Genomic DNA, 23,322 nt, shown 5'->3' on the forward strand with positions numbered 1-23,322 from the left:
ATACAAAAATTAGCTGGGCATGGTGGTACATGCCTGTAGTCCCAGCTACTCCGGAGACTTAGGCAGGAGAATCGCTTGAACTTGGGAGGCGGAGGTTGCAGTGAGCCGAGATCGCACCACTGCACTCCAGCCTGGCAATAGAGCGAGACTCCGTCTCAAAAAAATAAAAAATTTTAAAAGAAGGCCTACTTCTGTTTTTTCCTCTTAAAGACTTTGTCAACTCTACATTAATCATCATGTCTGTTATGCTTTTAAAACAGTAACACATTCATTTTACTAATTGCTACTTCAAAATGTGTCTTTACGTGTTTGAGAAGTCAGCTCTTTTAGTGTATGCTGTAACAATACAGTGAATTCTAATTCATTTTAATATAGCAGTAGTATTCTGGAGACAACTTAAAAGGATGTTTTTAAAGTCAGTGACTCTGATGTCCCCTTGATAGAAGATCATTTGATAGAAGAAAGGAGATGTGCTTAAATGCTTGCTTTTTTTTTTTTTTTTTTTTTGAGTTGGAGTTTTGCTCTTGTTGCCTAGCCTGGAGTGCAGTGGCATGATATCAGCTCACTACAAACTCTGCCTTCTGGTTTCAAGCGATTCTCCTGCCTCAGCCTCCCAAGTAGCTGGGATGACAGGTGCACGCTGCCATGCCCAGCTAATTTTTGTCTTTTCAGTAGAGACGGGGTTTTGCCATGTTGGGCAGGCTGGTCTCGAACTCCTGACCTTGTTATCCGCTGGCCTCGGCCTCCCAAAGTGCTGGGATTACAGGCATGAGCCATCACACCCAGCCAAATGCTTGCTTTTTAAAAATAACCAATCAAAATCTTTTTTTTTTTTTTTTTTTTTTGAGACAGTCTCACTCTGTCGCCCAGGCTGGAGTGTAGTGGCGCGATCTTGGCTCACTGCAAGCTCCACCTCCTGGGTTCACGCCATTCTCCTGCCTCAGCCTCCCGAGCAGCTGGGATTACAGGCGCCCACCACACGCCCAGCTAATTTTTTGTATTTTTAGTAGAGACGGGGTTTCACCGTGTTAGCCAAGATGGTCTCGATCTCCTGACCTCGTGATCTGCCCACCTCGGCCTCCCAAAGTGCTGGGATTACAGGCGTGAGCCACCGCACCCGGCCCAAAATCTTTTTAAAGGAAATTAGTCACCTATTTCTACTATGCTTTTAAAAATCCTAGGGGTGAGGCACCCTGGCTTCCAGAGTCTGCTGCTTTCCAAGTAGCCAGTTGTGTGACATTGGGCAAGTCTTGATTTGTTTCAACTCCAGTTTCCTCTTCTGACATAACACATGCCTCAGCTCTCCTTTACTGTCGTAAGAAGGATAGAGTAAGGTACAGAATCCACCTTGCTTTGGAGGATAGGAAGATAGGAAGTATCTGTTACATGATTGCCAGTAACTATCAGGGTATCTCAGTTAGCATTGAGTTTGACTCTATATTAAGCAGAACTAGCAACAGCTTAAATAGTTTTCTCATAGAAAACTATGCCAAAGTTGGGCAGTTAAAGGCTAGTATGGAGGCTCCTGCCTGTACCACAACATGATCCTTCTCAAGGTCACCCCATGGTCCAAAATAGCCACTTGACCATCAGCTGTCACTTTGAAATTCCTGGCAGCATGAGGAAAAGAGGGCAAGGACAAAATGAGCAAACCTAGCTGAGTCAGGGCCCTCTAAAGAGTCTTCCTGGAAATCGTATTCAACACTTTCACTTGATTTGGCCAGAACTCAATCATGTGACTACAGCTAGTATAAAGGAGGCCCAGAAATGTCATTCTTGCATGGACGTTACTGTGCCCAACAATATACAGGTTTTAGTAAGGAAGAAGGAGAAAATGAATATAGAGTAGGTGACTAACATTAATTTCATAACTATGTGTGACTTCATTTATGCACTCTAAGCCCAACCCCGCCATGCTAGTGAATGGAGTGCATTATCTTGCCTTTGCCTCTTGGCCATTTGAGAATGACCATGTACTTCCTTGATACCTTTTTTCCCCTGGAGAGCCAGAAAGCCAAAAACTAGCTTCCATCTGAGTTGGCATTTCCTATTCCCATCTAGCTCTTCCCCTACCCTGCAACAGCTGGTGGCCAGTCTTGTTTAGTAAAAATCCAAATAAACAGGTAGTAATACTTCCCCTAGTTGTTTGTTCCCTTTCTCTAACTGCTCAGCATCTGCTGAATTAAAACAACATCAGGGCAAGCTTTCCCTAAGGGTGGGGAAACTGAAGTATTGCTTAGCAGAAAAGCACATAGCTACTTCCTGCCCTCTGAAAGAATTTCCTGCCTTGCAACTGAGAGTTCCAAGTCAGGGGTTTTTTCTTTGTTTGATATATAGCCTGCACTCAGATATATACTTCAATATCTATGGATATAAGCAGTAGTTTATATGCCAGCCCATTAAAGAACTCGAGATAGAGAGTCAGACTAGGTGAAATTGTTAATGTACATCTGCTCATCCAGAAACCATTTCAGTTTAGTTTTCATAGGACTGTGTGTCTACGGGGGTAAACTTTTGCCAGAGGTAGAAATGTACATTCTCTTAGCTTAGTGAAATGCAAAAGGAGGAGCCACAAGGAGATAGGAATGGCATTGGGAAATTAAATGCATGGCCAATGCAGATTTTCCAGATAGAAGGATTTTTGTAAACCACCTGCAACACCAGATCTGTGGGAGGATGTCTTACATGTTTATGTGGGAATATGTAAGATTCAGTGTAAGAGATTCTCTTATTTGAATCTCTCTCTCACACACACACACCATCCAACACTTAAAGAGCCAGAGTTTTTTATACCAACTTCTCTTCATTTAACTTTAATTCACCCTTTAATTTGGGCCTACAAAGACGTTTATAAAACATGGTTTCTGCCCGCCATAGTTTCTGATAATCTAGTGGAAAGGACAAACTTGTATATAAATGTTTCTAACATAGGGCAGCTTGTATTAATAGTTTTAATAGAGACAAATACATTTTGTAGAGTGAAAGAATTATTTGAATCTTACCTGATGAGGTATTTTTTCCATAAGTGCAAAAGACTTTGCAATAGGGAGTAGATCTGAGTCAGGGTGGGGGATCAGTATCTTAAATAATTAATAAGGACTTTATCTGGAATGTAAATGAAACATGAAAATCTGAACTGATAGCCATCAGAGTTTTTCTGGTACAGGTTGAGGTAGCTGGAAGGTCAGAACAGTTGGATTAATTGTAATTTAGACAAGCAATTTTTCAAAGTGCTGTTTTGATTCATTAATAGATCATTAAACCAGTAAGTTGGCCAAAAACATTTTTAAAAATTAAAATGAAGAGAAACTATCAGATTGCACTACAGGTATAGTAAGGGTATTATTTTGTGAAACTTATACTTCAGATACAGTCATATGTCTACATACACTTATAATGTAAAACGTGTTTCTTACCATGGGATCACAATAAAGATAGTCAATGACTGTTTTTTTACCTCTGAAATTGGACAACACTGCGGGGTTCAAGTCTGGATTCTGCTGCTTTCCTCTTATATGACCTTAGGCAAGTTGTATAAACCACTGTATGACTTAAGTTTTCTCATCTGTAACATAGTGATATTTATCATTTCCTGTAGAGTTTTTATGTAGATTGAATTAGTCAATCCATGTAAAACACTTAGAATCATGCCTGTCATAGAGTAGAAGACATATAAATATAAACTTATAATTTGTGGAAGACCAAAGGGAAAAGAGAACTAACAATTAGACACATACTATAGGCCACTCTGCTGTGCTTTTTATATAAATTATGTAATTCCACAACTTTACAGAGTAGGACTACTATACTCATTTTTACAGTAAGTAAATTAAGATACTCATCTGATAAGTGACTTGTGCAGTTACAGAACAGGGAACAGGTAGAGAAATGGTTTATACCCAGATAACTGTGGCTTTACATTCCACTCTAGCCATATTGTCTTAGAGATAACTAATGAGAGTGGCATGAGTTCAAAGCCGTAGCATAGTATGGTGGGTCTGAGAACTGGAATTAGACCTATTCAACAATATTTGTTGAATATCTTTTTTGTGTTAGAAACTGTGCTGGGTCCTAGTCCTCACAGAGCTCTTCTCCTTGCTGGGAAGAAGAGACTACAAACAACCTAACTCATCTCAGCTAATTACCTAGATTAGGTATATGAGGAAATGATATAAGCTAGGGTAGAGAAAAGGCCTTTCTGAAAAAGTATCTTCTGAGTAAAGACAAGATTGATTTGAAGGAGCCAGCCCGGTGAAGGGCTGAGGGTATAGAAAGTCTGAAGTCCTGAGGCAGGAATGAGCTCTGGAATTTCAAGGCATGGAAAAAGCTGGTGAGGCTGGAGCAGAGTAAAGGAGAGGCAGAGTGGCTTTGATGAAGTTGCAAGGCAGGCAATAGCAAGATCACGTAGATCCTCGGAAGTGTCATAAAGAGTTCGCAGTTTGTCATAAGTGTAATGTGAAGAGAGTTCTACACAACTAAGTGACAAGATCTGATTTCTGTTTTTAAAGGGTCACTCTGGGCTGGGTGCAGTGGCTCACGCCTCTAATCCCAGCACTTTGAGAGGTGGGAGCGGGCAGATCACTTGAGGCCAGGAGTTGGAGACCAGCCTGGCCAACATGGTGAAACGATGTTTGTATTTTTCTACTAAAAATACAAAACAAAATTAGCTGGACATGGTGGCACGCATCTGTAATCCCAACTACTGAGGAGTCTGAGGCATGAGAATCCCTTGAACCCAGGAGGCGGGGGTTGCAGCGAGCCGAGATTGTGCCACTACACTCCAGCCTGAGTGACACAGCAAGACTCTGTCTCAAAAACAAAAATAAAGTAAAATAAAGGGTCACTCTGGCTGCTGTGTAGAGAATTGTGGGGGAGATAAGAATCAGAGAGACTAGTGAGAAGGCTGGCACAGGAGCCCAAGTGAGAAATGACAGTGGCTTAGCCTAGAGTGGTGGGAAAGGGCAGATTAATTCAGGATATAGTTTGGGAGTATAATGGACGGGATTTGCTGATAAGTGGGATGTGGAGAATGAAAGAAAAAGAATCAAGAATGACTCAGTTTTTCCTCGGCACAGTGGCTCACGCCTGTAATCCCAGTACTTTGGGAGGCCAAGGCGGGTAGATTGCTTGAGCCTAGGAGTTCGAGACCAACCTGGGCAATGTGGTGAAACCCCATCTCTATAAAAGAAAAAAGAAGAAGAATGACTTTTGGCTTGGGAAACTGGGTAATGGAGAGCAATGCCATGGCCTGAGATTGCAGACTTAAGTATGAAACATCACGGAAGAAAAATCAAGGTTTCTGTTTTGGACTGGCTAAACTTGAAGTCCCAACAACAGAAGAGCCCTGGGCAAGACACACATCTCTCTGCTATCAGTTAAAAAGTTCCTTTCAGTTCTTAAAAGTCTGTGGTTCCTTGAGATTCTAAGTTCAGGTCAGTGTTTGCTAACATTCCTTCTATCCTCAGCGCATGTGCACACATGTAGATCCAGTTACGCTGTGCATTGAACTATGAAATTAAGGAATGGTCTCCTTTTTAATTCTTCAAGCTCCTTAGGAAAAGAATTTTTAAAACCTTGCATCTGCATTTGTTTAAGATTGACATAAAGCAGCTGAATGTTCTAGGATATAAAAATCATGTCATAACCTGACCATTAGAAAATCCTGGGCAAGAAATGGAAAGCGTCTGCTTAAAGGAGACTGGTCAAAATTTGGCATCATTCAAAGAAGGGTAATGTGAGAAGACATCACTGATACAGTCAGAAGGTTTAAAGACTCAGCAAATGGGCTCCTGCGAGGGGTGCTTTTGCTATCTTCAAGGATGGAAGTCAACTGAAGGCAGCTGGGTCCAGGCAGTGGAATGTAAGACAACAACCTATTTTTCTTGGGGCCAGTGGATTTTTGAAGTAGACTTATATTTATCAAAAGAATTTCTTGGTTTAAAGGACAAACTAATATACTAATTAGGGATTTTATTCATCCCTCAGAAGAATGAATATTTTAGATATATTCATTTATTCAAGCATTTCCAAGTACTCACTATGTGTTTTGGGTGTAAAGCTGAGGAAGTCCCTCTCCCCTGGAAGCTCACAATGTTACAAATAATAGATACAAAGCTAACTACAATAGGGTCTGATAAATGATCAAGCAGCTGTGAGCACAGTATTCTGGAAAACACAAAGGAAAGATTCAGCAGTTTTGCTTGGGGGAAGGCAAAAGAGCTTTACCAGGATAACATTTAGAGTTGGGCCTTAGAAAAAGAGTAGTTCCTTAAGATAAGCTAGAAATAGAACTGGAGATAGAAGTACGTTTTTGGTGTACTCAAGTAATTCAGCGTGACTGGAACACAGGTTACATATCCAGGGCATTGACCAAAAAGAAAGATAGTGAGGTGTTCTGAAAATGGATTGTAAATGGGCCTTGAATGTCATGCCAAGGGTTTTAGCTTTTGTTTTGCAGGCAGAGGGAAGTCATAAGGGCTGTTTTTGCAGGGCAGTGACATGAGAAAAAAACTACGCCACAGCCTCTCAACCATTTTTCTGCCACGAGCTGCTTTGGCAATCTGGTGAAGTCTATGGACACTTCTAGGAATGTTTTAAGTGCATAAAGTACAAATAAAATTACAAAGGAAATCCACTATATTAAAATATAGCTATCAAAATATTAACAATGTGTTATGTAGGAGTACCTGTGCTTCTTGATAAAGCATTAAATAACATGATCTAGCTCTAATAATGACCATAATTTTAAAGTAGTAGTGATCATAAATAATATTTCAACACCTGCAATGGCTATAATATAGTATGAAAATATCTGTGATCTTGTTGGTGGCAAAGTCACAGGTCCTGCCAATACTACTGGGGCTTGTTGCCAATGTTTATAATCAAAAGAAATGCAAATTTTTCAATTAGAGGTTTGTGAAAATCAAAATGTAATTTCCCCCCATCCATTATTGTGGTCCTTAGCATAAATACTCTTGAATTCAAGGCAGTATGGAGATAGACTGGTTAGGAGAGTGTTAAAATAGCCAGGATGGAAGGTAAGAAGAGCATGCAGTTGGGGGTTGGGTACGGTGGCTCACACCAATAATCCCAGCAATTTGGGAGGCTAAGGCAGGAGGATTACATGAGCTCACAAGTTCAAGACCAGACTGGGAAACATGGTGAGACCTCATGTCTATAAAAAAATTTTTAAATTAGCCAGGCATGATGGTGCTCCCAGCTACTTGGGAGGTTGAAGTGGGAGGATTGCTGCAGCCCAGGAGGATTGCTGCAGCCCAGGAAGTCGAGGCTGCAGTGAGCCATGTTCACACCATTGCACTCCAGCTTGGGTGACAGAGCAAGACTCTGTCTCAAAGGAAAATGAATAAATAAAGAAGAAGAGGAAGAAGAGCATGCAGTGGGGATGGAGTAAAGGAGCAAAGGAGGAGATTAGAGACATTTGGGAGTTTGACTTGGCTCCTCCCAAACCTCAGTGAGGAGTTCTTCAAGGAAGAATTTTGGGTAACTGTGGTCTGGTGGGGCGGGTTCACCAGGAAGGCAGTGTAAATACCCTTTAGGTAGCTCTCAATGTGCAGTCTACTTTCATTACTTGGTTCAACTAATATGCATTACCCTCTGGAGCAGGTAGTAGGAATATAGCAAAACAGATAACAATTCTCGCTTTCATGGAGCCTAGTATCTAGTGGAAGAAATGTGATTAAACAAACAAGTAGATGTGATGTTGCCATGTGGTATCAAATGCAGGAAAAGAGTAGTATAGCGTGTGTCAGCATATTGGCAGGGAATGGGCAACTATTTTTTCAACAGCAGGGTCAAGGAAGGCCCCTTCAAGGAAGTGACAGTTAAGATGAAAAACCAGTAGGACTTAGAGTCAGGAACAGAGCACAAAATCCATTTTTCCTTGGGGATTTAGAGGAGCTGAAAGAAAACCAGGGACCTGGAGCAGGGAAATGTAGGGGAAAAACAGCAAGAGATAGGAGAGAGGCCATATGCGGTCTTATCACCAGCCCAAGGATCTAGGATAGTCTCCTCAGTGCAGGGGGAAACCACTGAAGGTTTCAGAAAGGAAGTGATATCATCTAGTTTGTGGTTTTAAAAAAATTATTCTGACTTCTCTGTGAAGCATTGAAATGGGAGCTAAATTGTGACTGTGGCTATAATCCCTCTGGAGGTGGTGATATCATGGACTAAGGGTGTAGCAGTGAAGAATGACGCGGGGAAGAGGATGGAATACAGCCATTTAGGTAGTGGAAGGAACAAGATGAGTGACGGGTGAGAGGGAGGCAGGAGGGAGAGATCATCCTGCAGTGATCTCGTGCTTCATACGGATGGTCCAGGCACCAGTTACTGAAACGGAACGACTAGAAGAGGAGCAGACTGGGGCAGGGGAATGGCTGGAAATCAGACAGCCTTGTGGGAAAGTTTATTTGAGATGCAAGTGTTAAGTCAGCAGATGTAGGTGTTAAGTAAGCATTTATACTGACAACTCTAGAGCTTGAAAGGCGGGCCTGGACTTGGAATGACTTTTACCAAAGACTTCCGAGGAGACTTTTTTTATTAGAACTTTTCTCCCAGATCCTGGCACTACTCTGAAGGCAGATAGTCAAACCCTACCAACTGCTGCCACTCCTGGCTAAAGATTTCACTGTTTTATTCTTTGCCCTACTGCTAACTTTTCTTGTTGTTCTTGAAGCAGGGTCTTCTTTGTTGCCCAGGCTTGTGTGCAGTGGTGCGATCATAGCTCACTACAGCCTTGAACTCCTGGGCTCAAGGGATCTTCCCACCTCAGTCTCCTGAGTAATTAGGACTACAGATGTGTACCACCATGCCTGGCTAATTTTTCCATGTTTTATAGACATGGGAGTCTCAGTATGTTGCCCAGGCTGGTCTCAAACTCCTGGGCTCAAGGGATCTTCCCACCTCAGTCTCCCGAGTAGTTAGGACTACAGATGTGCACCACCACGCCTGGCTAATTTTTCCAAGTTTTATAGAGATGGGGGTCTCACTGTGTTGCCCAGGCTGGTCTCAAACTCATGGGCTCAAGCAGTCCACTTACCTCAACTTCCCAAAGTGCTGGGATTACAGGCATCAGTCACTATTCCCAGCCCCTACTGCTAACTTTCACTATTCTTTCATCCTGCCCTTGACATCAGAACAACATCTGGACCTAAGTGAGACTTTTCCATGGCTTAAATCAGGTAGTACCTCTAAAGATGTTCAGAATATTTAAACTTACATGAGTCTCCCACGTGAGATTTCTGCAGGGGGAGCTTTGCAGCCATAAAGAGGATGCTAAACATAGTGGCTTATAATGAAATAATATGTTTATCTTGGCTGGTTTTATAGCAAATGTGATCAGGATATTTACTGGTGGTTTCTTAGAACTAGATGAAAACAATAGGACAGACCAAATGAATTACAGCAACAAAACATACTAACAACATAAAGGAAAGATACAGATTATGGAAAATTATAAATTGTGGTCATGCAAAAAGAGATCTCACTGTAGCCTGAACACTGGTGACCCACAACTAAATGGGGCCAAGATTAATCATGCCTCGATCTTATACATAAGCCAAAAGATCTTTTCTAAAGATCATGCCTATTAAAGCAGCAAAGACTGTTCTGCAAGATACATCATAATGAGCTCCAGGCATTTAATGAGAGACAAGTGCTACGGTTGAAAGTGGTAACCTTCAGCATCGAATCTGAAAATGAAGTGGGCCTGCTTGCTCTGCAAAATGAGGCCACAATCCAGTCTGCTTAGGTAAAAAGAAGTCTCACATTTGTAGATGCTCTGTTGCAGGCAAACCTTAAATCTTCTGGGAAAGGGGGAAAGGCTTTTGTTTGTTTTTATTTTTCTAATTAGGTAAGGATTGTACATGCAAGGAGCAAGCAGCTGACTCTGGGCTGCAGGCCCAGTAGCTTCCAAAGGCAGTAAAGCCGGCGGGCATGGTGGCTCACGCCTGTAATCCCAGAACTTTGGGAGACTGAGGCGGGTGGATCACTTGAGGTCAGGAGTTTGAGACCAGCCTGGCCAATATGGTGAAACCCTGTCTCTACTAAAAATACAAAAATTCGCTGGGTGTGGTGGCATATGCCTGTAGTCCCAGCTACTTGGGAGGCTGAGGCAAGAGAATCGCTTGAACCCGCGAAGCATAGGTTGTAGTGAGCCGAGATTGCGCCATTGCACTCCAACCTGGGCATCACAGCAAGACTCCATCTCAAAAGAAAAGAAAAAAAAGAACAACAACCAAAAAAAAAGGCAGTAAAGTGGAAAACAGAATTAAGGAAGAAACCAGCCTAATGAGTTGGATAGAGTGTCCCAAAAGCCTCTGGAAGAATATGCAGCACTCCAAGGCCAGGAGACCTCAGCTTCCATCTCTGTTGTAATGGCTGCCTCAGATGAGGATAATTACCTGGCCAAAAAATAGCAGCATGAAAGAAAAGGGTCATCCCCCCCTTATTCCTTGTTTTTCATCCCCTAAAAGCCCCTCATCCAAGGACTTGTGTAAAGTTGTGTCCGCCCCTACTTTGATCTGCGGTAGGAAATGCTGGGATGCATGTCCTGACCCTCCTTCCCCCACTGCAGCCCTCACGAATGGTAGCTGTCTCTCCTGCAGACAGGATGCTGCCTCATGTCCTGAACCTCACCACAAATTCCTGCCCCACTGGCTGCTTCTGGCTTCCTCTTGCAATCCCAGGAGACAAAGGACTGTGAGGGAAGAAGGGAGCCGAGCATGGTCTCCCAGGCAGAAACCCGTTGGGATGCCGGAGCCTCAGCCTGCTTACTGGGGTCTGCCTTTCTGGGTGGGAGGAGGGGCAGCCTCCCTACTCCTTCCAAATGTCCCTGTCTTAAACCCATTCTGCACAAAACAAGCCAGTTCATTGTGTTCTTGGATATAAATATTGATTCTAGGTGATGTTAACATTCTGTTCGTAAAAGAATGTAACATATTTCTCCCACACCATATTAGACTGATGTGTTGTTTGGCCAAGAGAAGTACAGATTGCTGGCTTCTGCGAGAAAATGTGGACATTTAAATGCATGCAGCTTTCAGAAGTCTAGGGAGCAGCCTCAGAACAGCAACCAGGCCCCTGGGTTGGCTTCAGCTCTGCCCTCCTCCATCCAGTTTCTCCTTTCCCATCTTCATTGTTTGCACATGCCTTTGGTATTTCTAATCACTTGTAATTTAAGAAAATGCTTTCTTGGAATTATGTCTTCTTTCTCAAGGACCTGTTAATGTGGGACATTTGCTTTCTTCAGGAGGGCCCGGAAGGTCAGGACCAAACATTTTTAATTTTCTTCCCCAGGAGAAAAGATCTGGGAGGTCCTGTTCTCCTGTTTTCTTTTTCCCCCTCCCTCCATGTCGGAGGGAAGGGCAAAGGCTTCAGAACAGAGGTGGTCCCGCCAAGCTCTCCACCGAGGCCTGACCAAGCCCAGGACTCAGATGTGCTGGCCGCCTTGGCAAGGCAAATTCCCCACATTCCACAAGTGCTCTTGAGGGAGAAATAGAACTAATGAGAAAGTGGAATTCTTGATGTGTATGCGTGCTCACTCGGGTGCCAATTCATCTGACACAGACAGATCCCTGGCCCTATTTCGCAAGACAGTGATAGAGCCCATTTCCAGATGTGCGGGAGGGCGGCCCGGGACCCAGTGCTGGCAGGAGAGCCGGCGCCCTCTGCTGTCCTGGCCAGGAAACACTGCAATGGTGGGAAAGAATGTGGGGTTCCTGAAAGCCGACTGTTAAATCTACAGCCAGCCCGCGCTGGTGTGGAAGGGGCCTGCAGCTCCTTGCTGTTCAAATGATGAGCCTGCAAGGGGGTGGATTCCCTCCTTCTAGCTGGCTCTCTTTGTGTTTTGTGGCTCTAAATGAGCCAGAAATGATAAGGATTTACAATAAAACCCCAGCCTCCCACAGCATCTGCTGGTCCCATTCCCAAGAAGGTGAGGAAAAGTGGCACTGTCTCTGGCCTGTGAACCTGGCCAGCAGGCCCAGGCAAGGCGAGACAATGAGGGCAGCTTGCCCAAGAGGAGGCCTCCTGCTGATTAGCAGCCCTTGGGCCATACCCTTGCCTAAGAATGCAGCTTCTGGAGGCCTGGCTGGCTCCAAGGCTTCCAGCCGAGTGGAAGCTGCAACTGCTCCCACTCAGGCATACTGGCATCTCTAAGGGGCCTCAGAGCTGGCACAACAAGAGACTGGCTCAGCTTACAAGCTTAGACAGAACTGCCACCCCCTCTGCCCTGCTGCCTGCCAAGACAGCAGCACAGCAGTGGGTCTGGGGCCAGGGCCAGGCTTACTGCTGCAAGAGACAGAAAGAGATATTAATAGAGAGAGAGTGCGCGTGTGTGTGTATGTTGGTGAAAGGTGGGGTGGAGATATTAGGGGGATGCAAGGGGGATGGCTGGTGAACTCTACTTCTTGGACAGCCTTTCAGTTCTGCAAAAAGGCACAAAACAATCAGTTTTTGTTTTCTGGCAGATTTTTAATTTTTTTTTTTGTAAACCAATCTCTTCCCTGCTGGGAGAAGAAAAACCCAACCCGCCAAACAATCCCCTAACAACCCCTAAAAACAATGCCCTTCTCTCTCTGGGACCAATTTTCAAGCTGCACAGCAGTCCTGACAAGGTCAACAAGCTGGAGCTGTAAGTGGAAGATCTTTATCTATGTGGGAAATAGGAAAATCATTTGACTGATAAAAGGAAATACAATAAATAGCATCTAAATTCCTGGCTGCATTCCCCCAGGCCCCTCCTCTGCTGGAGAAAGTGCGTGGGCCAGGGATACATGTGCTGCTCCAGCATGTTTAAAAATAGCATGCAGCACACAGCCCTTTCTTACCTTCCAGAAAGACTTCATTACCGGATCCTCAGCCCTGAGCCTGCAGAGCTGCTGCCGGCGCTTTCTTCTCCCTGCGCTGGATTTTCCTCTTTGGAAGCATTAAGGGAGTGCATGTGATACATTTTACTCACGGGCCAGCTCCCGCTCAGCTAGTTTCAATCTAGGCACGTCTAGAGCTCACGTTGAAAGTCCATTGTATTTAACGGGGTGTTAACTCTGTTTATTCTCTGAGACTTGTGCAGTAATTTTACACTCTGCAAAACTAGCAACTTGAACCAGAAATGGTATTCCTCTTTCCCCATGTCCACCCTAGTGGGCTGCAGTCCCTGGGCACCTCTGGTCCTGCCTCCTAGGGTTCCTGTAGCTCAGGTAGCCGAAGAAGTTCTGCATGCGGTGGGAGATGGGAACTCTGGGGTTCACATCCGGTTATGCCTCTTGTTGGCATTGGTGCAGCCTGAAGCAGGTCTCTTCAGCTCCTGGAGACATTTTTCTCATCTGTGAAAAGGAGATTTTAATCTGCCCCATGTATCTCAAAAGGCATACAACAATCTCATAGTGCAAAAACATTCCCCTGGGTCCTACAAAGACACCACCCTATTATTCCCAACTGGGCCACTTCAGCATCACCTCGGAAGCCAGTTAACCCCTTCAGATCTCCATCTCTCCACTAAAACCTTGGCGATCTGGATAGGACTATAAAATCCACTATTCAGGCTGTATCTTCACCATGCTGTTGCGATTTTTTCTAAGTCCATTATTCCTTCCACCTTTATTGCCTGGCATTCTACTCTTGGGAAGACTTTCTTGTCTCCCCACTTACATATTCTCAGGGCCTGGCCCTAGAAGGTGCTGAAGACTTCATATAGGACCAGATGACCCCCTCTAGCTCTCAATCTCCAAGTCTCCAGCAAAATAAATGAAGCACATACTATTCTAATACATTCTACCATTCCGTGGGAAGTGTGCCTTCCATTATTCCCACCTGATCTAAAATCCTGACACTTAGGGAGCTTGCAGGGTCCTTATTGATCAAACATCACCTGGACTTTGGCATTCCTCCTCCAGTGCCAGGCCTTCCCTCCTGCATGAAACAGCTCAGAGCTGAGTCGCCCTCGCTGGAGTTCCTGATCTCTCTTTCCAACTCCCTCAGGGCTTCTCCATCTGGCATCCTGCAGAATCCTCAACTCAATTTGTCCAAAATTAAATATGCATTCTCCCCAAACCCACATTTTCTCTAATATCTGTCAGCTCAGTTAAAAACCCCCACTGCTCTCCGAAGCTGGAGAGCCTGGAATCCTTCTACACGCCTCTCCCCAGCTCTTTACCCTGCTCCCAGCCCCTCACATCTCTCATTCACAGAATCCCCCACCCCACCCCACTCAGCCCTGGAATCCCCCTAACAGCTGGCCCTTCTCATCACCCCCAGGAGAGGCCTTTGTGGGGGTCTTCAGCATTCAGCTCTCCCCAGGCTCTCCTAATAGCCCATTGTTTTGTTTTTCCTTTTTTTTTTTTGCTATTAACTAGTTCTATAATAGCCTTTTAACTAGCCTTAGTATACCCAGTTTCATTTGTCCCCCTCTTAACTCCCCTCCACCAGTTTGTCCTGCATACCACTACAAAAGCAACCTTTCTAAAATGCAAGATTAGTCTTGCAAATATGTTTTTTGTTTTTTTTTGTTTTGTTTTGTTTTGTTTTTGTGGAGACAGAGTCTCACTCTGTTGCCCAAGCTGGAGTGTAGCAGCATGATCCTGGTTCACTGCAACCTCTGCCTCCCAGGTTCAAGGGATTCTCCTGACTCAGCCCTCCCTAGTAGCTGGGACTACAGGGGCACACCCCCATGCCCAGTTAATTTTTGTATTTTTGTAGAGACAAAGTTTCACCGTGTTGGCCATACTGGTCTTGAACTCCTGACCTCAAGTGATCTACCCGCCTCAGCCTCCCAAAGTACTGGGATTACAGGCGTGAGCCACCGCGCCCAGCTATGTCAGTCTATTTTAAATGAGATCATAATTGTGGTATTTGCTTTTATTTTTAAGCCTTACAAAAATTCTATACGATAAGAATTATTAGCATTTAACAGATGAAACTAAGACTTAGCTAGGTTAAAGGAGCTAAGGCCACACAGCTGTCACACCTTGCAGAACCAGAATTTGAACTCAGGTCTGCTTTACACTGCAAAACCCATGTTCGAAAGTATTTAAGGTAGGTTGCTAGCTCGGTACCTGGCACAGAGCAGGTAGACCAATGTTATATTCTTTATATTCCCCCTTTTTTATAAACTTCAGTCTCTTCAGCAGGGTGCAAAGGCCTATCCCATGGTGGGTAGCAAATGTCTCCAAATGCATCTCCTGTTACTCTGTGGCCCATCATCACCACTACCCATTAGGCCACATTACCAATTGCTATTCCCCAAACCCTACCTGTTATTTTTATTTATTTATTTATTTATTTGTTTGTTTGTTTATTTTTAGACGAAATCTTGCTCTTGTGCTCTTGTCTCCCAGGCTGGAGTGCAATAGCACGATCTTGGCTCACTGCAACCTCCGCCTCCTGGGTTCAAGCGATTCTCCTTCCTCAGCCTCCCGAGTAGTTAGGATTACAGGAGCCTACCACCACACCCAGCTAATTTTTGTATTTTTAGTAGAGATGGGGTTTCACCGTGTTGACCAGGCTGGTCTCCTGACCTCAGGTGATCCACCCACCTTGGCCTCCCAAAGTGCTGGGATTACAGGCATGAGCCACTGCACCCGGCCCTCCCTGTTCTCTTTTTTTTTTTTTTTTTTTTTTTTTTTGAGATGGAGTCTAGCTCTGTCTCCCAGCCTGGAGTGCAGCGGTGCAATCTCGGCTCACTGCAAGCTCTGCCTCCCGGGTTCACGCCATTCTCCTGCCTCAGCCTCCCCAGTAGCTGGGACTACAGGTGCCCGCCACCACGCCCAGCTAATTATTTTTGTATTTTTTTAGTAGAGACGGGGTTTCACCATGTTAGCCAGGATGATCTCGACCTCCTGACCTCGCGATCTGCCTGCCTCGGCCTCCCAAAGTGCTGGGATTAAAGGCGTGAGTCACTGCGCCCAGCCCCCTGTTCTTTTTTAAACTGTCTCTCTGAAATCCTCTTTCCTACTGCTTGGCAAGGCTTTTCTTATGTTGTCCTTCCTGCTCTACGAGCCCAAATCAGATAGCACCCATTCTGTGATGCTTTTCCTGATCCCCAAACTCAGAATTCGTGGCTCCAACATCCCTCTTGCCAGCACCACTTGTTACGTATGCCTGTTCTGTTACTGATCATCTTGGGGGTGGCTCTTCTGTCCTGTCTCTTCTCATCTTTGTATCTCCAAGCCTGGCACTGTGCCTGGGACAAGGTAAGCACTCAATAGTAAGTCTGTTGAGTTTAGTTCAATCCTGCATCCTTCCCTAGGACTAATGCTTAATTTCATCTGTCTTGCAAAGGTCAGCATGTCTCTGAAGACTTGTTTGCATCACCTCCGCTCTCTCTGATTTCCACACCCACCACCCCATTGAAGTTGCTCCTGGCAGGTCTTGAGAGACCTCCATGTTACCAGAACACTCTCTTGTCCTCACCCTCCAAAAGTTGCAGCAGCATTTGGCATGGTTTCCTCCCTTCTTTTAAGTGACTCCTCTCCCTCAGCTTCTGCCATCACAGTCCCCTGCTTTCTTTTGCCTCTCAGGCTCTCTTGGGCCTCCATCTGAGCCCTGGAAGTAGAGAACCTCAGGCCTCCGACCTGGGTTGCATTATCTTCCCTCTACTTTCCTTCCTGAAGAGACTTGTCTATTCCCATCATTTAAAGTAGAGCCACTATCTTCAGCTCTCAGCTCTAGATTCAGATATGTGACAAGCTATTTGACATCTCACTTAGATCATCCTTAGGTATTCTGGGCTTGAAAGCCTAACAATTGACCCCTGGGTTTATTCCCAGACCCTTCCTCCCTCGGTGTTTCTCTGTTCACTAAAACATAACGAAGGGTCCCCTTCTTGGGATGTTGGGAGCCACTCTCTAGGAGGGAGGGTGCCTTAGAAGAGGGGGCAAATCTGGGGATACCTGAATATCATGCATTCCTACCTCTGACTTAACCCTGGAGAAATACCAGATGCCTTAACCATGTATTCAATGCCTGGCATGATCTGGCCCCAGCATCCCTTTCCAGGCCCAGCTTTCATCTCACCCCTAGATCAGAAATGGGTGAAGTATCGTCCATGAGCCAAATCTGGCCCACATGTTTTTATACAGCCTGTAAGCAAATAATACTTTTTTATATTTTTAAGTAGTTGAAAAAAATCAAAAGAAGAATATTTGGTGACACATGAAAATTACATAAAATTCAAATTTCAGTGTCTATAAATAAAGTTGTATGAAATACAGCCATGCTGGTTTATTTACTTATTATCTGTCTCTGCTTTCTAGCTACAAAGGCAGAGTTGAGTCATTAGAACTTAAGACTTATACCTACAAAGCCTAAAATATTTACTATCTGGCCTTATACTGAAAAAATTTGCCAAGCCCTGCTCTAAACCAGTCCCCTGTTCCCTAAACACACCTTGCAAACTTCTAGTTTGGTACACACTGATCTCTGCTCCTATCTAAATCCTACCTCTCTTTACCCCTTGCCAATCCAGCATCTTCTGGAATCTTCCTTGTCTCCTCCATTCAGTGGTTTCTCATCCTTCTCCAAATCCCTCTGCTAACATGTAAAGTTGATGGACTTGCCACCCAAGACCTTAGATGACTATTAGTTTCTGGTGTATGTCACATGTCCTGTCCAGATTGGGAGCCACATGAGGACAGAGATGGTATCTGTTCATCTTGTATCCCAGAGCCCAGCACAATGCTTAGCAATATCATTAGTGCTTAGAAAGTAGGTGTTAAAGGCCAGGTTCAATGGCTTATACCTGTAATCCCAGCACTTCAAGAGGCCAAGGTAAGAGGATCACTTGAGGCCAGGAGTTTGAGACCAGCATGGGCAACATAGTGAGACCCTGTCTCTACAAAATATAAAAAAAATTAGCCAGGCATGGTGGCATGCCCCTGGAGTCCCAGCTACTCAGGAGGCTGAGGTGGGAGGATCTTTTGAGCCCAATAGTTCAAGGCTGCAATGAGCTAGGATCCCACTGGACTCCAGGCTAGGCAACAGAGTGAGGCCCTGTCACAAAAACAAAAGCAAAACGAACAACAAAAAGTCGGTGTTGATGTACTCCTTTCTGAGTGGTTTCATCCTTCTTGACATTCCCCTATTTATCTCTGAAAAAGAGCTGTCTACTTATTTGCTTAGGTATTCCTTTTTAAGGAAGATGCAACTTTTATCCAACCTCCCTCCAGTTCATCCCCATGAAGTGCTGAAGAAAAGGCATAGATAGATAAGTTGCAAGAACAACTTTACACGACTGCCAGGGCTTATGGGGAGGGGGGGCAGTGAGATGGAACTGGGCTGGACTCCAGTCCCAGCTCAGTCACTGATAGCAAAATCTGATAGCAAGACCATCAGTTTTGCTATTTCACCTGTCCTTCCTCAGTTTCATCATCTGTAAAATTGTTGACGGAAAGTTGAATGTCTGCTCAATCAAAGGATTCCCTCAAATCCTTTCCAGTTCCAAAACCTGAGGATCGTGTTTTTCCTATAAGCCCTCAGGATGGTGAAAATTCCCAAGCTCACCTCCTGAAAGAGGCAGGCTTGTCAACCCTAGCTACCCCATTTGAACACTCTCCTCAGGAGACGCCCTCTGATGCTTATTCCTTATGTAAGCAGTGCAGCCACCCTAGGGGAGAGGCATTATATCCCCACTTGGCAGACCCAGAAAATGAGCCCCAAAGAGAAGTGATTTGCCCGAGCAGGAGAGCATATCACACAATTCTAGGGATGGTGCTCACACCCTGGTCAGTGGTGCTCCCTCGGATCATAATACACCAGCGATTCTCCGACTTGGGTGTTTAAATCACCAGAGGATCTTGTTAAAACAGATTTTTATTCAGTCACTCTGGGGTAGGGCCCAAGAGTCTGTATTTCTAACAAGCTCCCTGTGATATGGAGGCTCTGGTCTCTGGATCCCACTTTCAATAGCGAACTAGTGTACAACCTGTACAGCTGCACATGGCAGCTGTACACACAGCTCAAAAGCAGCACCACCGGGACTTAAATTTAGGTCTTTGGACTCAAAGTTCAGTGTCCTCTATGCTGAGCCAGGACCTTGCAAAAAGCACCTCTACTCTGGGCATATGAGTGCCTGGGGATCTGGAGGAAATTTGATAGGGAAAAAAATCTCTTTAGTAAAAGAGAAACAAAGTCCTGCCTTTGCTGGCCAAGAGTCCTCTGCCAAGGCCCTCTGGGGCAAGCACAGATAGGTGTCTGCATAAGTGGGGAGCCCTGTGGGAACAAGAGGAAATCAAGGGACCCCACACCTAGCCTAATGGCAACCTGGGGTCCAGAGTAAGGAGGAAAGGCAGCTGGGCTCTTGGTCTGCGGCTCCCAGGGTGGCTAATGAGCAGGGTGTTCTTCCTTGCAGGTGCTGAGAAGTGGGATGAGGCTTGTAAGGAGACAGAGTACCAAGCTGCAGTCTGGGAGGCCTTAATTCCCAGAGTTCTCCCTGCCACAGCTGAGCTGGCTCAGGGCCCGTTTCTGTTTGCTTGGAACAGTCTGACATTTTGCAAGGAACGCTTTGCGCAGGGTGTGCCTTCTGGCCTCTCAAGGGTAATTGCCCAAGAGAAGCAGGTGCTCCCCGCTGGGGCTGGAGTTTCCATTGGGGAAATCAACCTGACATAATGTACTGGGGAAAGCGTTGTACACTATAGAGAGCTGTGCAAATGCCAGCAGTCCTGGGGTGGAAGGAGGGCCTGCAGTAAGGGGCAGCACTGGAGGACCGCTGGAGGGGCAGTGCTGAAAGACGGGCTTCTGTTGGAGAGGCCTGGGAGGCCTTGGGGGAAGTTGGCAGGAGAGAGCTGGGTGTTACAAATGGGGGGATACAAAGGGCAGTGAGCTTGCAGGTAGGAAACTGGGCTTCAGTGCTGGCCCCACCACTCACCAACTTCAGATAAGTTTCTGCAGTTCTCTGGGGCTCCATCATCTCCTGTGTCTACGAGGCAATGAAGCAATAGGGGCCAGGGCATCACTGCTGTATTATTGTGGGATTTTAGTGTCCTTGGGGGTTCCTGGCACAGTGTATGTTAGTTGACTCACTGAAGTTCAGGGTCATGTGTGGCAGACCCCTGAGCACTGAACAGGGGATGTAAACACCTGTTTGGACACCGAATCCTGGACTGGCCTTGATCAAATGCCTTCCTCTCTTGAGGCCTTGGTTTCCCCTGTGTGAATAGCAGGAAGCAGTGGAGTGGCTGCCCACAAGTGCCCTTCCAACCCTGGATCTGTGCTCCAGATGGCTGCAGGTCCTGGTCAGCAATGCCTGAGTTGGGACGTCCACTCTGGGGCTTTGCCTCATCAACAATGGTGAAGCAGGAAGAGATTTCCAGGTTTGAGGTGAAGGGCCTCAGCCTCTGTTTGGGCAGCTTCCCAGAGCCAATGGAGTTCAGACACATCTTCCCTAGGACATCTTCAGTCAGGGGCCTCAGGATGGCCCAGTCACCAGATGCCCAGCTGGACAGAGCAAGAGCCTGGCAAGGCCATGTAGGGACAGCATGCTGAGCCCAGTGGCCTTGATCATAGGGCTCTGCCTCACCCTCTCTGCTCCCACATCCCATGCCTCCCATGCAGGAGAACCAGCAGGACACACTGGCCTCTGCATCCTCACCAGCCAGTGCCGCTCCTCTGCATGTTCGAGAAATACAGGGCAACCTGGGGCCTGGAGGAAGGAGGAAAGGTAGCTGAGCTCTTGATCTGCCACTCCCATCACATTTCACCAGCTAGAGAAATGTGATGCGTGCAAGGATATAAACCAGGCTGATGTGGGCTGCAGGGCTGCAGGGCCAGAGGGCATGTATATGGAGAACACCTGTGATTCACAGGTATGCAAGCTCAGGGGCCCCGGGGAGTAGATGGCAGAGCCAGATCTGCAGCCCCGAGCTGTGTCTTCCTTCTGCCACACCACTCTCTTCTTGAACAGACCAGGTAGCTGCTATTTCAAAATGCAACCATTCCATCTTCTAGTGTAACTCTCCCAGGACAGCCCTTCTGGAATTGGAAGCAGGTGCCCAGGGTCTGCCAGCTGCTGGGATAAACTACCTGAGTTTCTTCAACCAGTTTTCCCATGTGGGATTTCTACCCCCCACCTAGGGTTGGTAGAGTTAGCAAAACAAACAAACAAACAAACAAAAACCCATTCATTAATTAATACAGGACACCCAGTTAAATTTGAATTTCCGATAAACAACAAATAATTTTTTAATATAAGTATGTCCCGTGAAAAGTTCAACTTTAACTGGGCATCCTGTATTTTATCTAGTGATCTCACCCACATCCCACCCCGATCCCAGCCAAGCCCTCTCTGGGAAAAGCTAGAGAAGGTTTAAGAAGGTCATGGGGCCTCGCATTAGGATCAGGGTGTCTTTAATGGGCAGTCCTCCCCTGCGCACTCCCTTCCCTCTCGGCCAGTTGCTGGTTCACGATGAAGCCTGCGATGCCCCTTGCCTGCTCCGGAGGCAGTGCGTTCTCCCCGCGGGGCGATTGTGTTTATTGTCTCTGCACCCAGCCCGACCTGAAGTGTGCGCCTGCCTGCTTGACTCCCTGTTCTTGCTATTCATTAGCACTGCTCAGCCACTTTGTCTTTGTTGCTGAGTACCTAGAACACAATTTATTTTTCTTTTCCTCCCAAAGTGGGGGTTCTGGGAAGGAAGCCAAGGATTTGAGCCGGGCCGCCAAAAGACAGAGCTCCGCCTCTGAGACTTGCGCCTGCCACACTGGGCCCAGCCCATGTTCTGGTTTTCATGCCTGCGGAATGGGTGTGACCTGTTCAAGCCAAAGGCAGAGGCTCCCAGACCCTGGAGGGAGCCATCTGTGGAAACAGGAAATGTCCTTGCATTCCAGCCATGGCCCCCATAGGCGTTTCAGTGCCCCTTATGCCAGTGGGGGATGTGATGAAGAGAAGGAAGTTCGGCCAGCGCCTCCACACCACACTGCAGAGGCAAAGGCCTGGGCAGCCCTGGTGTGGTTCATGCTATGTGTCCACTTGACTAGGCCACCATGCCTGTTTCTGGATGGAATTAACACTTGAATCCGTAGACTGAATAAAGCACAGGGCCCTCCTTCATGTGGATGGGCTCCATCCAATCAGTTGAAGGCTCAAACAGAATAAACGCCTGAGTAAGAAAGAATTTGCTCTCTGTCTGACTGTCTTCAAGCTGGGACATCAGTCTCCTCCTGCTCCCAGACTCACACTGGAACTCACACCATCGGCTTTTCTGGGTCTGGACTCCTCAGTTCCCATAATCCTGTAAGCCAATTCCTTATAACAAATCTCTCTGTTCATCGTGTTGGTTCTGTTTCCCTGGAGGACTCTGAGTAATACAGACTTCTTCTGTCCTCCTCCGGGCTCCCCGCTGTACAAGGCAGAGTCTAGGCAGGTGCATGTACACCCCCGACACACACCGCTCCCAAAAGCAGTCAAATGACAGGTCTCTCCAGGTGCCTCTCTCCGCTGTGCCTAGTCCTGAGGTTGGAGACTATCTTAGCTGAGGTTCCCCTGAGGCAAACTGAGTCTAGATTCATGTGAAAATGATTTCTTAGGAAGAAATCTAAGTGGGAAAAAACAGTCAAGGAACAAAGACGTGGGACGCAAGCAAAGAGAAAGAAGCCAAGCCAGGTGTGGCATCAAGCCAAGCCACGTGAAGAGCTGCGTGTCTCATACCCCAGGGAGCTGTAGGGACACTTCAGAGGTGCCCCAATCAGAGGCAAGCAGGCAGGGGCAGTTTTACTTCCTCCCTCCCCCCGATTGGAGCACATAAATGTCCAGGTACTTCCTGTTCTCCATAGGTGTGGACAGAGTGGTTCTGGCAGCTCAGCGTCACTCTTCAACAGAGAGAGCCGGCTGTTGTGAGTGAAGGCACAGGGGTGGGTAAAGATAGTTGACTGGAGGAGACATGAGGATGGAAAGCATTTGGGGGCGGGGGCGGTGCTGGGTGTAGGTCTGGAGAGCAAGAGAGGGGCAGGTTGGGGAGGTCTTGCCTTTGGGGGGCCCACCCCAAGCACACCTGAGTCTGAGCTTCCCTTGAAAAAAAAGCCTCCCTAAAGCAGCAAGTAGCCCACTGCACTCAAGCCCTGCGCACACAGTCTCCGGGCCAAAGCTATTTTTGTTTTACTCTAATAACAATGAGCACATTGTGCACACTTCCTGACTAATCTGCTCAGTGTGGTTGAGAGGAGGGACAAGGAAGTCCTAGGACTGAGGGCCCATCTTAGGCTGAGAACTAAGCCTGAACTGCCCAGCTAAGTCAGGTGTAGGAAAGACCCCAAGTCCCAGGTCTAGCCACTGCCCCTTCCTGTCTACTCAGCACCTACTTGTCTCGGATGGCTGCTGGG

At 46.2% G+C, this 23,322-nt stretch overlaps 1 long non-coding RNA gene across 1 annotated transcript in view; it reads right to left on the reverse strand.

Annotated features, from left to right (window-relative positions):
• LOC126960079 (uncharacterized) overlaps positions 1–12,945 on the reverse strand; it is a 57,956-nt gene extending 45,011 nt beyond the window's left edge. Inside the window, exon 1 of the long non-coding RNA XR_007727700.1 lies at positions 12,846–12,945. This is a non-coding gene — a long non-coding RNA (uncharacterized LOC126960079). The remainder of the gene's footprint in view (positions 1–12,845) is intronic.
• Between the last annotated feature and the right edge of the window lie 10,377 nt (positions 12,946–23,322).

This window comes from Macaca thibetana, chromosome 7 (assembly GCF_024542745.1).
Source record: "Macaca thibetana thibetana isolate TM-01 chromosome 7, ASM2454274v1, whole genome shotgun sequence".
Taxonomy (NCBI): Eukaryota; Metazoa; Chordata; class Mammalia; order Primates; family Cercopithecidae; genus Macaca; species Macaca thibetana.